The following is a 16,536-nucleotide window of genomic DNA, read 5'->3' as shown; positions in this document are numbered from 1 at the left end:
ATATCAATTTTGTCAAGCAACAATCACACGGAATGATTTTTTTTTTTCGAGAAAAAAAAATTTACATAAAATAATAAAAATTCCGTTTCAAATTTTCTGTGTTATAGCGGTGGTCTTCCGTTTCTCGCGCGCTTCGCTTCAGCTTCGTGAATTCGAATTCACATTGTACAGCAAATATACATCGAATGAGACGGAATGATCGGTACATTTTTTTTTCTTCCTACAGTTGATTTAAAACGCGAAAAATTTCGACCGAACAGAAAAAAATTAACATCGAGCACATAATTCACCGTAACAACGCGCGCGACGCGAACGATCGGTGAAACCATTGATACGAAATTCACAAACAGAACCAAAAACACACAGAAAAAAAACACCGCGCACCCAAAACAACTGAAACAAATCGTACGAATAAATAAGAATATTTCGCTCTTATATCTCGAATAATAAGAAAACAAGAAAAAAAACAATTAAGAAAATATTGACCACGTCAAATGTGTTACATTGAAATTGAATTCGTGTGTGGCTTGAAAAGCCGAACGAAAATTAATTTGTGGATTTACGTTATTCTTTTCGTTATCGATAATCAAAAGAGAGATTATCTCTTTTTATTCCATTTGATTGGGTCTTTTTCGTGATTCGTTTTTTTCTTCTCTTGTTTTTGTTATTTTTTTCTCTCTTCGATTCAGTATATTATGTTGATTTTTCGCTTGAATTTGTTTCGATGTGTGACTCACACAACATGTGTTACATTTTTATGTCTGGTTAATCAACGGCACCGAAGACGACTGATCACAATTTTCGTTTGTGCTGGAGGAAAAGGCGACTATAGCGATTCAAATACAATCACAACTGTCCTCATGATATTGTGCATACGCGCAAAAGTATCGATCATATTCTCGGCAACACACATTCACAATCTCTCTGTCACACACACACACATGCAGAGAGAGAGAGAGAGAGAGAGAGAGAGAGAGAGAGAGAGAGAGAGAAACAGACAGACAGGCAGTCAAACACATATATTACCGACGCGCAGCAACACCGAGAGAGTCACCCATTGATTCAGCAATATGGCAATAGCAAGCAAACACACAACACATATTCAATGAAAAAAATGGAAACGAAAAAAGCCAAAGCACACACACACACACACACACTCCGGTGATTGTGGTGTGTATGCGACACCGAACTCGGTCGCTGATCGCGATACTTTCTCTGTCTCACTCTGTCCCTCTCTCCAACTGCAGCCGCCAACCGATCGCAACCGTCTCACTTACTATTTGTGTGAGTAGCTGTTTTTTTTTTCCCATTCCCAATCGGTTCTCTATCTGTCTATTTGCCTTTCGCATCGATCAGGTACACACACAGTGTACTGCGGTTGCTGTTACAATTAACTGCCGCACAAATGCACTAACCCTGGATATGTCTCACCAAAAAAATTCAGATTCGATTTGCAATATCAAACAATGAACGCGTTTTTTCGGGATTTTCATTTATTGCATGATCAAATAAGGAATGGTAAGAACCAAGTACTTAAAATTCAATGAGAATAAACCGGGATTTTCATTCCTTTTTAACATGCAAAACTGTTTTTGTCTGAGTCATAACGAATGCGCGGAAAGTGTTCTTGGTTATGCAATCTCAATGAAGGAGAGATTGGTTTTTAACGACCACGTAACCGCACAATTTGAGTAGTTGCGCATTTATCATCGTTAGTAGGTAGCATCAAAAGCTACTGTGCCTCTTTAATTCCGAGAGATTCAGAACTTTCGGGCTAAAACCAATGATTTATGCAACAATGTAGCTTATTTGCGGTCGATCATAAAAACAGGCTTTCTTAAACATGAATTATGTTCGAGATTAAATGCAATTTTGGCCCATCGCCAGCCAATCGGTAGGCACGAAAAAAAATGGTGGTGTTGATTATTATAGAAAGGCGCAAAACACGTATGTTCGTAATGATTTGCACAAATTTAAGCAGCAATTTTGTTTTTTGCCATTTGGTTCGTGGCGCACACGAATAGACCAATAAAAAAAAGAGTATACGACGTAACACCTGTGATGATTATGTTTAATTCGTTTTGCTGCCTGATAACAAATGGATGAGGATCACGTTCATGAATGAAGTAGCATGAAACATGTCGAATTACGAACTTCCATTGAATGTTGATGTGCACATCGATGTTATTATTATTTATTTCGACAAATCGAGTCGTAGGCAATTTAATTTACCAGCTAATTAGGTAATTTGATTGCATCGGTTGCGTTCGTTTTGTTAACATTTTGATTTCGTTTTGTTCGAAATAAATCAAATCTTAAACCGAAATTATTTGATCAAAAAGCAAACACGCACACAGTTTATTAGTCAATCGGCCTTCAACTGATTCCATTACACAGACACAGGCATATCGATCGCGAAATGGAAGCATTACGGAAATGCGTAAGCGAAAAATAGCGAGACAATCGAAAAATTGGCACGGGCCATAGGACATTGGTTGTATCGTGTGTGGAATATTTTATGCTTTTTGTACGATCGCATGTCCTACAAAATGTCACATACACACCGACGGCACACACGAAAGCCAACGGGCAAGTTTATTGACATCGCTCATTTTTGGGCGAGCCACCTCGACTGAGAGCGATAAAAATTCCGAATCGATTCAATATCTCGGATATTTCGGTTTTGCATCCGAACATTAAGAACCACATACAAATGAACAAAACAAATCGGAATCGTATCGCACCAAGAGGCGAACAAAAGATTTCATGCCAGGCAACGAACCGAATGGCATCCAAAAACATGCACAAGGATATTTGATCGAAAAATTAAAAAAAAAACATTTGCATTTGTATCTCGTACACAATGTGTGTGCGCGCACGACTCACGTACGCCAAAGAAAAAAAAAGAGAATAAAACCAGCCAGCCAGCATACACATACATGCAGCGATCAGTCTGAACATGAACAAGTTTCTTCGGATTCTGCAGATGCCCGGAACAATGTTCGTGGGATGTAATTCTTTTCTCTCTCTCTTCTTTTTGCTCTGCGTTTTGCTGTCGATCGTTTATTTTCATTGCACCAAATCACATTATGCTTGGTTCGGAGATGCTAACAGTTCCTCGCCGCCCAAACGAGAAAACACTCTCAAAAGGAACTAGCCGAAGATAATGTAGAAGAATGTATGCGCAAACAAAAATCAAACAAAAATTGTATTTGATGCACCTTTGCGCCGCACTGTGGTGCATCTTTTTTTCGTGGGCTTCTTTTTTTGCCGTTCAGACGAACATTTGATGATTGCTCGGCATCAATGCTTATTCGTTCGATTTCCACATTTTCCTCTCCAATCGAATGTGTGTGTGTGCGCGTCTCGGTGTGTCGAAGTGTGATTGTGACAACAACAAAAAAAACGGATGAGAATTGAGAGCTGCATCAATTTTATTGCTGATAGAATGAAATAGGTTGCGTGTATGCAGTCATGTGCAGCACAGTTGTGATGCGGCAATAAAATATACTTTTTACAATGTTAACATTGGCAAACGATGCAGCTGTAATAAAAATTTTCTCTTTCTCATTTGCATGTCGATCTGAGCGGACTTTTTTTTTACTTCTCTCTCGAATGTAAAAAACAACTTCATGTTTGATGAGCTTTTTCAGTATGTTTCAAGATTTGTTTTTCTGTTCGATTTTGAATGTGAAGTGCAAATCAAACATTTCGATTTTCAATGTGTAGAACAAAACATGACATTTGAAATTTACAAATTACAGACGAAAAAAAAATGATTAAATCACGACCTCTGGCTGCACATGGAACAGTCAAAATGAATAAATAATTCAGATATTTCAGTGACAAATTCAGTGATAATCGTCAACAATACTTGTCATTCGATTTGAATTGCTCATGGATGTACAGCAGCACTATGACTAGCACGTCATCAATTAGCTAACGGCGATTGTGTATGTAGAGAGATGTTGCGGCTCATTGTCATTGTTACAGTTGATAAGTTTGCGTGTTTTGGGCTAAGAGATAAAGGCAGATGGACGAAGTGAAGTAGAGAGAAAGAGAAGAAAAAGGATTGCCATGGACATAATTTAAAATGTTGAGTCAAATTTATTATCATTGTATGAAGCCCGAAAAACCGCAAGAATCGAAATAAAACCATTCGTTAAATCGGCCCAAGAATAAGAATATAAATAACGCAAAAACCGACTGATAAAATTATGAGTGTGTTACACGCAACTGCATACACACAGATCGAATGATACTATTAAATCATGAGCAAGAGATAAGGAGAGAGAGAGAGAGAGAGAGAAAAACGGCAAATCGGGCTTTCTTTTTCGTTCGGCCATTGGTTTGACGCTCGGATAAAAAAGTATCAAAATGCAATTCACATATAGCACTCTTATGTTATGTGCCTTCTTCAGAGTTGGGCTTTTGGTCACCGCATTTCTAAATCAATAACCTTAAGTCGTGCAATCGAAGCGGAAGAGAAAAGTTCAATAAAGTAGTGGCGACGAGAGAAACGCAACGAAATAGAGAGAGCGACAAAGCGAGAGAGCGAGATAGACGGTAAGAGAGAAAAAGAGGTGAACTGCGCCAGAGTAACGGCCAAACCAGGTGAATGAAACAAAAGACCTGAAAAATCAATAACCTCATTGTGGTTGGGTTGTTTTTGGTCGATATGCGCTTTTTTCCCACTAAATGGTACACATTCATCCAAGATGCATTGGCCATTTGGATTGTGATTTGAGGTACAATTGAACATGGTAAACGTAGTATGAATGCGGTCAAATTTGAATTCCCAAACGAAAATCTCTCAATTCTCGTACTGATGCTTGCCAGATTTAATGTAATCGAAATGGATATATGTGTGCGTGTGCTTTCATCATAAGGTGCAGCAGCCTTATGCTTCTGTACTAAACTGGTTTTGTAACATACGAGAAAAAAAAAGTTCTCTGTGCCAATATGCCATAATTACATTGGCTAAAGTAGATAAATGCAATCGTTTTCTTCGGATAATCTTCCCTCAAAATCGAAATCCAAACAAAAAAAATCATCCATTAAATTCAAATTGATTTGTCGCATCAATCACATTTCCCTCATTTGTAAACAATTTGTGCCAAATTCACGGTGAATATCGAATTCACTTTAGCCCAATGTGACAAATGACGTGGGGACAGAAAATCTGTATTAATTATTGGAATTTCAATTATCGTCCGCGATTACTCATTATATGTATGTATGTATAAGCTGTAATCGCAACTTGCTGCTTGCTGCTGTCGTTTCGAATCGAGCGTTCACTTGCTGCGTGCGTATTTGTGAGTGTGTTTTTGAAACATCGCCATCACACTCGATTAATATGATATATTTTCTATTCTGGGCGTTTTTCTCGAATGGTCAAAGAATGCAAATGTAAACACATTAGCCGTAGCCACTGGTGTCGATTCGCTGTTGCCTTTTATAGCCTATCATTCAATTAGAATAATTACTCATCGCTTCAGTTGTTGTGTGTGTGTGTGTGTGTGTGTGTGCTGTGTGTGCTGTGTGTGCTGTGTCGTGTTTTCGCGTCGTAATTCGATTAGATTTGCTTAATCGGCTGGCACATTCAATGTTGTTAGAATGTGTCGGTGCCAGCGCATTGATTTGAATATTTCATATTTGCACATTTGATTATATGCCACCGACATGCGGCTGTCTATTTTGTTTTTCTTTCTGCTCGCTGCTGTCGTCGTCATCGACCGAATCTTGGAATTTTAAATGCCGATTTTTCACAAACACACACACACACACTCAAAACATAGTGAAGGTAATTTTTTCCCCTAGCTATCCCCATCGACCCAACCACATCCGAAATACGGGCCGTTTTTAAATGTCGGTAATTATCGATAAAAATAACAACTCAACAACAGTTGCATATTCATAAATCCATCAATCATTTAACTTAATACATTTCTGTCCCGCAATTGATTGCCTTGTCTCACGTTGACTGATGAAAAGATGTACAATTCGTTTGAATTGAATCATTCGTCAATTTCACTAATAGCTAAAATCAATAGCGTTGTAATGAAAATAAATGTGAATTTTTTCGGGCGCATTCTCGAGATTGGTAGCGCAAAAAAAAAACAATCATTCCAAGTACGTGCACTGTTTTGTTGCTGCGTTTTTCCCACATGTCACATTGAAATATGTTGTAAAAATCAATTTAAGCCTCTCTCTCTCTCTCTCTCTCTCTGCCGTCAAACAAAACAGTTGCTCTTGTTGTGAGTGATAATGATGCATTTGTGTTCGTTGGATTTTGTTTTTCGTTCACACTTGTGAAAAATGTGTGAGACAACCAGATCATTAGCAGCAATCATTTCAAATGCACAAACGAAAGAAAAATGTATGTATTTTTTGCTCTGTTATTTTGAATAATTTGTCATCAATTCTAAAAGTGGCTTATTTGGCGATATTGATGAAATTGTAATGTAAATACAACAAAGGAAAACAAATGACAAATTTCGATGACAATGACAACAACAATTTTTAACGCTAAGCGCTTGCTCGTGCACACTCGGCAATATTGTCGGCAGTTGATTTCTAGGGGTTTCACGCAACTTAAAATTCATCTAAAATTTCAATATTTCTCTCTTTTCTCTAAAATTCCCTGGGATTCACCAAAATCCGTATTATTTCGAAATATTTCAACATTCACCTTGAAAATTATGTTCTGGAAGTGGGTTTTGGTGGATCCTCAGGATCGTTCAAAACTGCTCCCGGTTCTGGAAGTGGGTTTTGGTGGATCTTCAGGATGGATCAGACTGGGTTTGACAATGCCCTGGTCCATCCTGAAGATCCACTTCCAGAACCAGGAGCGGTTTTGAACAATCCTGAGGATCCACCAAAACCCACTTCCAGAATTTTTAGATTCAAAAAATTCTAAAAAATTCGAGTTTATGAATAAAAAGAAGCAATATCTATAGTTTACACATAAAATGGTTTTATTTCCAGCTATTTAGTAAAATCTTCGGCCTTCGAGTTTGCGTGAAACCCCTAGGTTGATTTTCGTTGAATATGTTTTTAAATAGTTTCGAGCATTTGAAATTGTCGATTGGGGATCTCGAAAAGAACTTATCCTCAGATTGCCGTCCATGAGGGACCATTAGATCTATTTCAATCGCAATATCCAACCTTGGCTAAGTGTTTTTGAACCGTTTTTTTTTTTATTTCTGTTTCTGTTCTGCGTCTATCAGTAGTCGGTGTTTGTTAAATTCATGCGTATTCATAAGTCATAAATTTACAGCAAAATAATTGAACGTGTGGCGAATGTATTGTGTGGCTGTATACGGTGTTGTTGTCACCATTGTCGCTGTTACCGTTGTCGTTGTCGTCGTCGTCGTCTAATCAGAGCAAAATGACAGTGCAATTCGAATTCACTTTTACTTAATAGTGTAATTAGTACTTATTCAATCGCCCACAAAGTGAAACCAAATCACACATCTCATTCAAACCACACATACGATTAGGTATGCATTTGAGTAAGGTATTTTGAGTTGATTTATTCATTGAAAAGTGGCATTCCAAGAATATGTATGTGAATCGAGAATTGAACGTTGGTTTTTTTTTTGGCTATTGAACTTTATTTTTTGGTCAAATGATATAAATCTCTATGAAATGCGTACATTTTCCTGTAGTAAAAAAAAAATCACAAACGATGCCGTTTGAGGTCAACTGCTGCAATAAAAATATTCGACAAACGGTTTTTCCGTCGCATCGCCATTTATCACGACAATTCAGCGACGGCATCGTTCGCCAATGTGTGTTTTGTTTTCTTGTTGTTTCGAACTTACGCTCTCGAGCGCATACGCTCTCACTCTATGTTTCATAAGTCATAAATTTTCGAGTTGCCAAAGCGATTATGACAAAATTCTTGGTAAATTTTTTTTTATCATGTTTTGCTTTTTTTTTCGTTTCGACGAAACATAAAAATGTTTGTTCGATTTCGATCTCATGATTATGACTATGCGCATGCATTAACATACATATATTCGAATCGTCGCGAAGTATTCACGTGTGTGCCAAGTCATGTGTATGGAATATCGTATTCAGGTTATACACAGTTTTCTGTTGTCAATATTATTATCATGAGTCGCACTGCGTGTACATGATTTATGCGTGTTTTGTATTTTTGCACACGGCCGGGAAAGCCATTCATCAGCTGAAATACAATGTGCATAAATATTGGTAGAAAAGAATATTTCGCAAAAGCATCCCCGAATGAAAAGGAAAACATGAAAAATAACGATGACGATAATGATGAAAATTGTATGAAACATTTGAGATAGAAACCATTTTCTCTTGAAAATGCGAGTACTTAAAAGCTTTCATCATTGACATGCTTAGCTGAAGATGAGAGGGGAAGAGAGAAAAAGAGGGAGAAAGAGAGAGAGAGAGAGAGAGAGAGAGAGAGAGAGAGAGAGAGAGAGAGAGAAAGAGAGAGAGAGGGAGACGGATCCGGTGTGAATTTTTTATGAAATTGTGACGTCACGTGCGATTGAAAAGTAATTTTAAGTTTTCCATCCTCGAAATTCGCACACTGCAACGGTTGCTGGTCGGCTTTCAGTTTGTTGGTTCCACTTCATTTCAATCATCATTTGGCTTGACGACGATTCATTTGCACTTAACAGCAAATATATTTAGCAAATGTGAAGTGATGCCGAACTAACGTTGGCTAAAAGCGCTAAATAATGTAAACGAGAGAAGGGGTGTGCTGAAGGAACGGCAACAACAACAAAAAAAACGGCCAAATGCCATCGAAATTATGTATGATGACGCTGATGTGCGAAATCGATTTTCGGTGGAACTTTATGCGGACGGGGAAAATACAAAATGTGGAAAGTCCTAGAAGTTTTTCAATGAACTTAATGCTAATTGATTTTGCTTTTGCTTTTGCTTTTGCTTTGCACACGTGAAACAAAAATTGATGAACTCCCGCGGACAAACCTGTCCAAAGCACACAGTTACATTCAATGCGAGGGGCTTATGTGTTATGCGAGTTTCACGAGTCAATACGAAAAATGCAGGTATTTGTGCGAGTCTTTCATATGAGTTTGCGAGTCACTGTTTCTTCAAAAAAAAAAAAAAAAAACATTTGGCTGACACGTAGATTTATCGACTCTCGATCGCTGTTGTGGGACTTGTGAGTGAATTTGTATAAATTTGCGATAATAAATGCGAGTCAGTACTGATTTGCGATAGTAAATAAGCCCCTCGATTCAATGTTATGGTAAGAAGAAGAAGGAAACATCGAAAATGAGGACAGCTTCAGAGAGTTTTTCGCCGAACTAGAAGAAATGACCCATAACTTAATTCGATTTCATCAAAAATGTTGTGAATGCTCTGAAAACGAGCAATAACTTAACAAATGCCATTCCACAACTCTCGCAAACCATTATTATAATACAAACACACACACAGTGTTAGAACCTCATTTATTTTCGGTCTTATCAGTAGCCGGAACAGTAATAATAACTTTTGAAATGTTGTCACTTTAACGTTTGTTGGCATGCAAATTCATGTGGCGGTTGGTTGTTGTAATTACAAATTGGTATCGATTTGCGTATGCAAATCCATTTTCAGTTCATAACATTCAAATACACGCATATATCCGTATGGAGTAGAAACAAAAAAACTTATTATGTGACCCAAGAAAATAAACACACACAATATTTAATACAACGAAAAAAAAAACAAACAAACGCGACAAGCTGAAGAAAGAAGCGAACGACGACGACGACGACGACGACGACGACGACGACGACGAAGAAGACGAAGAATAAAAAAACCCGTATATAATGCGGGACGATGCGATATATGGAGAGTAGCAACGTTCTTCCTTGCAAATTACGTGACTGAAGGTCGTTTGTCACATGCATCCACATTTCTCATTTCTCATATTCGTTTCCATTTCTTATTCGATTCGTTTCGCGTTTAACGCTTGTGCATCTTTTGTCGTCGGATTTGTTTTTGTATATGACTTTTTTCCGCTCTTTCGTACTCTCTTCTTCTCTCTCTCTCTCTCTCTCTCTCTCTCTCTCTCTCTCTCTCTCTCTTTCCCTCTCCCGCCTCTCTATCTCTCTTTCTTTCGTTCCTTTTTCGTTAACATTTCGGCCATTTATTTTCGGTGTTGAATTCGATGCTGATTAAACTGCTTTCGTGCCATTCATCATTTTTCAGCTAACACCTTATGCATATTCATTTTTATATACTGTGTGTGTAGTAAATTTTTTAAACATTTATACAGCAAGCGATTTCTCACAATTCCTGGAATTGTGACCCGCACTGTCGACGCAAATCGTGAATATTATTCGTTGTTGATTCATTTCGCTGTTCCAAAATGGCAGAAGTAGAAAATTTTAAAGTCTATTTAACGTTCATGAACTATGAAAATTGCATAACGTCGATTAATTGATTCTAGCATATTTTCCTCTCTCTTTTTTTCTCTCCCGCACTTATTCGTCCTTGCTCTCTCTCTCTCTCTCTCTCTCTCTCTCTCTCTCACGCGCACAGCATAAAACGTTTTATGTAAATGGCACTAACGGCCATAAAAACGTTTCTAGATTCACCGTTACATTCGGTCGACCCAATCTAAATCACTTTCGTTTTAAGCGCTCGATAAACTGTTTTCTTTTCACATTGTTCGAGTTAATTAAACTTAATCCAAATGAAAGAATGAGAATTCGAATAAAAAATGCCATGAAATGTAAAACATTTCCAGAAATGTTTTTCTAGAGTCATACATAGCAGAGAGGTGACCGGGTCGTTTGAAATTATATATTTGCTCCAGAAAAAATGTGTGCATTAATTCAATCGTAGTTAAATGGTATTTTCCGTTGAAATGTTGCACACTCGGGTCATTTTATTTATTTACATAGCTCAATTGCGTCATCATCACAACAACGAGCGAAAAAGTGCGTTTAATTTACCAAACATTGTCCAATTAGAGCGAAAAGAGAAAATTATTATGAAAATGTTATTCCGAATATTTCCATTTTAGTGTTGATTTGACACAAATTCTATTTGAATAGTGTCACGACGCTCGAAAATGTCGCTAAACAACCACATAGCTGGATAAATCAGCCTGAATTATGTGTGGTAAATGCATTTTGAATTGAATCATGTTTTGCCACAGAGAAAAACTAACGATTACAATCATTTGCATTGTTTGAATTGATTTTTCAATTTTACCTTGCACTCACATCTTTTCAAGGATCCACCTAATTGATAATGTATCAAAAAAAAAATTCTCTATGCATATGCGGTTGCATTTCATACTGTTTTTTTTTCTGTTTCGCAGTAATTGTCGAAATCGAAAAAGGTAAATAGAGAAGAAAAAACGAGACGATACGAATGAGAGAAACATGTGATTGCATAGTGCGAGTGAATTTTGATGAACTTGAAAAGGGAAACGGTTTCACTCGTCAATAGAGCTAGACAAAAAACTGAAAAAACGGTGTATTTTTTTAATGGCAATATTTATCTGAGTCAATAACCATGGCTTCGCCATTTGTGGCAACCTCGATAAAACTTAATAATAACCGCATAGAATAGTTTACATTGCATGTGCGATTAATGTGTAATCCATCACAGAAAGCGATAGTAGCGAACAACAAAACCGTGCGCACACACACAACATGAACAAACGAGTTGCACGAAAAACCAACATCTTTTCTCACATCAATCTGTCACAACGAAAAAACAAACAAATGTGGAAATTGTGGCGGGAAAACGATAACAAGCAAAACAAAAATGGAAAAAAATGACAGTGAACGCTTCGAAAAATGAGTTCATTCCACGGAATAAGGACGTTTTTTCCTCTCCACTCTCTCTCTCTCTCTCTCAAGCACAAAGCGGATTACAACTTTCCAGCAATTTTATCGGAAATTCCAAATTCATCAACAACGACAATGACATAGTACAACGCAGAAAAACGTCGGCAACAATACATACATTGCGAATCAACGTCATATTCTCGCACTCGCTAGACAAATGATGAACTATTTTAACATTATGAAATATGATATTTGTGGGTATTATCATTTAAATTTATGTTAAGGTCATTTAATCTATGCGATCGTGTCTGCCATAAATTTTCATTCTATTCTGTTCACCGTTGTTCATAAGTGGCTACTGCTTTTTCTTCGGTTTTATTCTACTGTTATCGTCGTCGTCGTCGTCGTCGACGTTCGATTTATATTTCATTTCAACGATTTATTTCTTTTTCTCGATTTCTCCGCATGCAATCCATCTCGCTCTCTCTTACTTTATACGTCCCTTACTCTATCTTGCTCTCTCTCTCTCTCACACACACACACACACACACACGCACTCGGTGACTCAAGTGTATATTAAATTTCATTAGAATGAGTAAAAACTTGTGATTCAAGTACGGCGTGCGCTCGACAAAACTGTGATATTTTACTGTCGTATATTCTCACTCTTGTTTCGCTATCTGTGCCCGCGCCCGCGCACGGTACCAAGATTCACATACTTACAATTGCATTATTTGTTGATATGATTATAAATAGAAGAGAAAAAAAATGGTTTCATAAGTGTATTTTATGCGACGAATACCGTCAGCATGTGATGACTGTACACGCGCATTTTGAGAAGCGAACAATAAAAACAAAAGCAAGAGAATACATTGCGTTCACCGAACGAATATCTTGACATTTCCTGTCTGCCCGCATTCAAATGTGTATGAGCGCGATCAATTCTTGGAATCATTGTTCACGAGATAAAATGAATTTGTTTACAACAAAACAACAGCAACAATTCGTTCTTTGTTCGTCATCACACACAACATCTAAAACCTAGATTCGCTTTGAAAGAGAAGAAAATTGATACCATATTATCATCGCATATTTTGCTGAATTCAGTAGTTTAACTAAGCCTTGAGCTTTTCAACCGCAGCCATTAATGCGTTATTTTGTTGTTGTTTTTAAACGGAACAACCAACTCAACAAATAATACATAATAATATAAAATCAGAGAGAGAGAAAAACCGATATCCAAGCCAAACCACACCAATTATTGTAACACGATCTTCTTCAGCAGCGCACACACGATAAAACTACGCAAATTCAATTTATTTCGCAGTTTATGAGATGGCGCCAGCCGATAATTGACCATTTGATTGCATTCGTACAAAATGCACAGCGACCAACGAGAGAAGAAGAAGAAGGGAAAAAAAACAACAAACCGAAGAACGGTGTGCAACATTTATAAATCGCCACGGTTCAACGGTATAACGGTTCAAGTGTTGGCGCATTAAATGATTTCGTCTGATGCATTATCACGACGAAAATTCACGAGCGCAAACGCCTCTGCCTGATTTCATGGACTTTATCTCTGACTCGGTATCTCTATCTCTTTCTCCCGCTCTCTCTCTCTCTCTCTTACTTTTTCTCTTTCCCTTCCTCTCTGATCGGCTATCATATTCAATTTACCAACGAAATGGCTTTTAAAAAAACGAATTACTCTTTTTCACCGGCGGCGAAAGTATCGAATCCATACCATGGTTCCGCACACACGGCAAAAGAAGCAGATGACGTACATTACAAAATATCATGTTGGTCGACAGAGTTCTGGAAAAGTTGACATTTTTTTTTTTTCGTATAGCCGTAAAAATGTCAATTTATTCACACCATCGAAAGCAAATTGAAAGGAAATACGATTAAGAGTTTAAAAGAAGTACAGGAATAATAAATGTGCTCGCACTTGGTGAATTACGCATATTCATCGAATAGCATATTTTTTCGAATGCGTCTACGAAGCGGCGCCATCACACCACCACACCGCTTTTTCCGATTTTAAGGCACCTAATTAGTCGACATGTTGTCGTTTTTTTTTTCGTCTGTTTCTGTGGTCTTCCAATAACAATTGGGCCGGTAAATTTTACGGATGCATTGCCATAATGTTATTTCTGAAGTTTTACGATTACTATGCACTGTGTTGTGCGTTTTCACTCTTGTTATGGCCACGTAAATTGAGCATTTTATTGATATTTTACCACTCTATATTCATAAAAGATCAACACTCGTTACGCTTCCTTGAATCAATTCCGAAATAGTTTTTTTTTTCGTCTTCATCGCACCGAAAAACAGGAATTCCTCATCGCTACTAAGCAAAGACACATTCATTGCATCTTCAAAGAAAAACAACATCGAAACGTAAGCGAGCCAATTTCAACAGCTACAGGTTTTTGACCGTTTAAATATTTATGGAAATGTGTTTGCATGCACCGAAATGGGAGAAGAAGAAAAATGCAGTGCAATTTTAATGTAGCCAGTGTCGTTGAATTGTGAACTGCTACTGCTGGTGTTCACAAAAGCTCATATTGTTTTTATTATCTCGACTGTGCTCGAAATAGAAAAAAAACGCAACGAATAGACATTCATCAACAGAGAGAGAAAGAGAAAGAGAGAGAGAGAGAAAGAGAGAGAGAGAGAGAGAGAGAGAGAGAGAGAGAATGGTTTCAATCTCTTGAGTTCTTGTTTGAAGTGGGTGAAGAAAGAGTGTACTACATAAGATTGCTAGCAGCAAATATTTAATCACGAGAGCGAGAATGTGATGGAATAGATGCTAGGGATTAGTCCTGAAATCAACAAATCAACCAAATGGCTTGGAAATTGGCAAACGGCAAACAAAACGGTGCGTTTTTCTGTCTCTTCGTCTTTGTTTGCAATTCGACATTAACAATGGCAATCGAGGGAAAGTAGCGGCAGCAGCAAAAAAAATTGGAGCCAGATTAAAAGTGAATTCGTCAAAAAAAAAAAAAACGGGACACCTACAAATAGGTTTGTTAGATGAGATGCTTATCAGAGACTTATGCATTGTGTGCTTGGGGTGAAGCCTCCAGACGAGACAAGTCTAACGACAGAACATGCGCATCGTTAGTCTCGTGCAAAAACCGAGCGTCACGAAAGAAGAAAAAAAAACAGAGTACAGCACAAATGCCAACGCGAAAATGTAGAAAAAACGTTATCAGAATGAACTCCGAAATCGGGTTCATTGTATTATGAAGGCCATTGCTCTATTTCACATGAGGCGAGACCGAATGAATATTTTCTTGCCAACTGATATCAATCCCGAACTGATGCGTGAGCCCGAAATGCCATCATAATCGAAAACGTATTAAATACCGACTTCTTTTTTTTTATTGTTGTTGTTGCTCGTCTGTTCTGTCGTGTGCTTCGAACTTTATGGCGTCTAGCCACAAGCTCACGATTGTGTGTACGGGTGTACGTTCGTCTAAGCACATACATGTCTAATGTGTACATTGGATTGAACTGATTGAACAGAATCCAATTGAAAATGGTATGCAAATATAAAAGATCGTCGGATTGTCACGTCGCATCCGATATTTGTCATTTAATATTCTGTTTACAATCCGGAACTATTGGTGTGCGCCGCAATCGCAGAACAATTGATGATAGCTTAGCACACACACACACACACAAACACACACACACACACACACACACACACACGGTGCCGAGTGTATGTGCTGTTTTTCTCGGCTCTTTGTGCTACGGAGGCTATTTGTTCCGCAAGCGCTAGCAATTTTTTCGGTACTGCAAACAATAGACACTCACATGGTGGTCACATTGATATTCGAATCAAATGCGTGCGCGCGAATTGTTGAAGGATTTTTGATTTTTGTTTATTTTTAAAATCAATACGAATTCCGCTATTGACATTTATTCTGCCGAAAGAAGAAATCCACCCAAAATACACGAACACATAGCCGTGCACGCACGTATTCAACCAGTCATGGTCTTTGGGTAAATTTTCGAATATGGAAATATTTGGATTCTAAGTAAACATATCTATTACTCATTTGCAAGACGGCTTTTGGAATTTCAACCGAGTGAAGCGCACAACAATTATTGTTGTCGTTTTTTCTAGTTTGACGTGCTGATTTTACTTAGAACCGGGTGTTCATTACACACAACCTGCACATTCTAACGCTTCCAAAACGCTTTTAATTGCGTACTGCGATCAAATTACACTGCTCTATTTCCTTCAATAGACTTTGAATACGTAAGTCTGGCATTGATTACCGAAGAGAAAGAGAGAGAAAGAGAAAAACAAACAAAGTTGGAAAAAAACCACAACCGATAGAAAAAATTTGCGCAAAATACTTTGTTTTCACTCCGATTTGCTGATGTTTCAATTAATTCGTGCGGTATTTGGTGGCGGTGTGCATGTCGATTTGTATCAGCGTCATACAAATCCACCGATTTAAGGATTGCAATTCAATGTGTTCAATCAAAATATGCCTTTTATTTATCGGTTTGACATTTTCGCACACCATCGCATTGCACATTGTGCAAATGTCATCAGCTGGTCTTTGTAAGGTGCGCCTTTTTCATCTCTTTCTTTTGATCAATTTGTGCATCCGCACTTTTCTCGTGAATTAAGTGAAGAGAAAGAGAGGCAGACAAGCGATAGAGAGAGAGAGAGAGAGAGAGAGAGAGAGAGAGAGAGAGAGAGAGA

At 37.8% G+C, this 16,536-nt stretch overlaps 1 protein-coding gene across 4 annotated transcripts in view; it reads right to left on the bottom strand.

Annotated features, from left to right (window-relative positions):
• The window catches only part of LOC129576939 (tyrosine-protein kinase Src42A), a 54,189-nt gene that overhangs the window by 24,996 nt on the left and 12,657 nt on the right, over positions 1–16,536 (bottom strand). The window contains exon 1 of one of the 4 annotated variants that reach the window (XM_055463114.1): positions 752–804. The exons of 1 other annotated variant lie outside the window; for it this stretch is intronic. The gene's annotated coding sequence lies outside the window, so the exon portion shown is untranslated. Of the gene's footprint in view, positions 1–563; positions 644–737; positions 805–16,536 lie in introns of those variants that run through there. 2 more of the 4 variants (XM_055463115.1, XM_055463113.1) reach the window with 2 other exon arrangements.

Source organism: Sitodiplosis mosellana, unplaced genomic scaffold, assembly GCF_009176505.1.
Source record: "Sitodiplosis mosellana isolate CC-2019 unplaced genomic scaffold, AAFC_SMos_1.0 Smas_scaffold_6191, whole genome shotgun sequence".
Classification (NCBI taxonomy): domain Eukaryota; kingdom Metazoa; phylum Arthropoda; class Insecta; order Diptera; family Cecidomyiidae; genus Sitodiplosis; species Sitodiplosis mosellana.
Note: the sequence above shows the minus strand (reverse complement) of the source record. Positions and strands in the feature narration are given on the sequence as shown.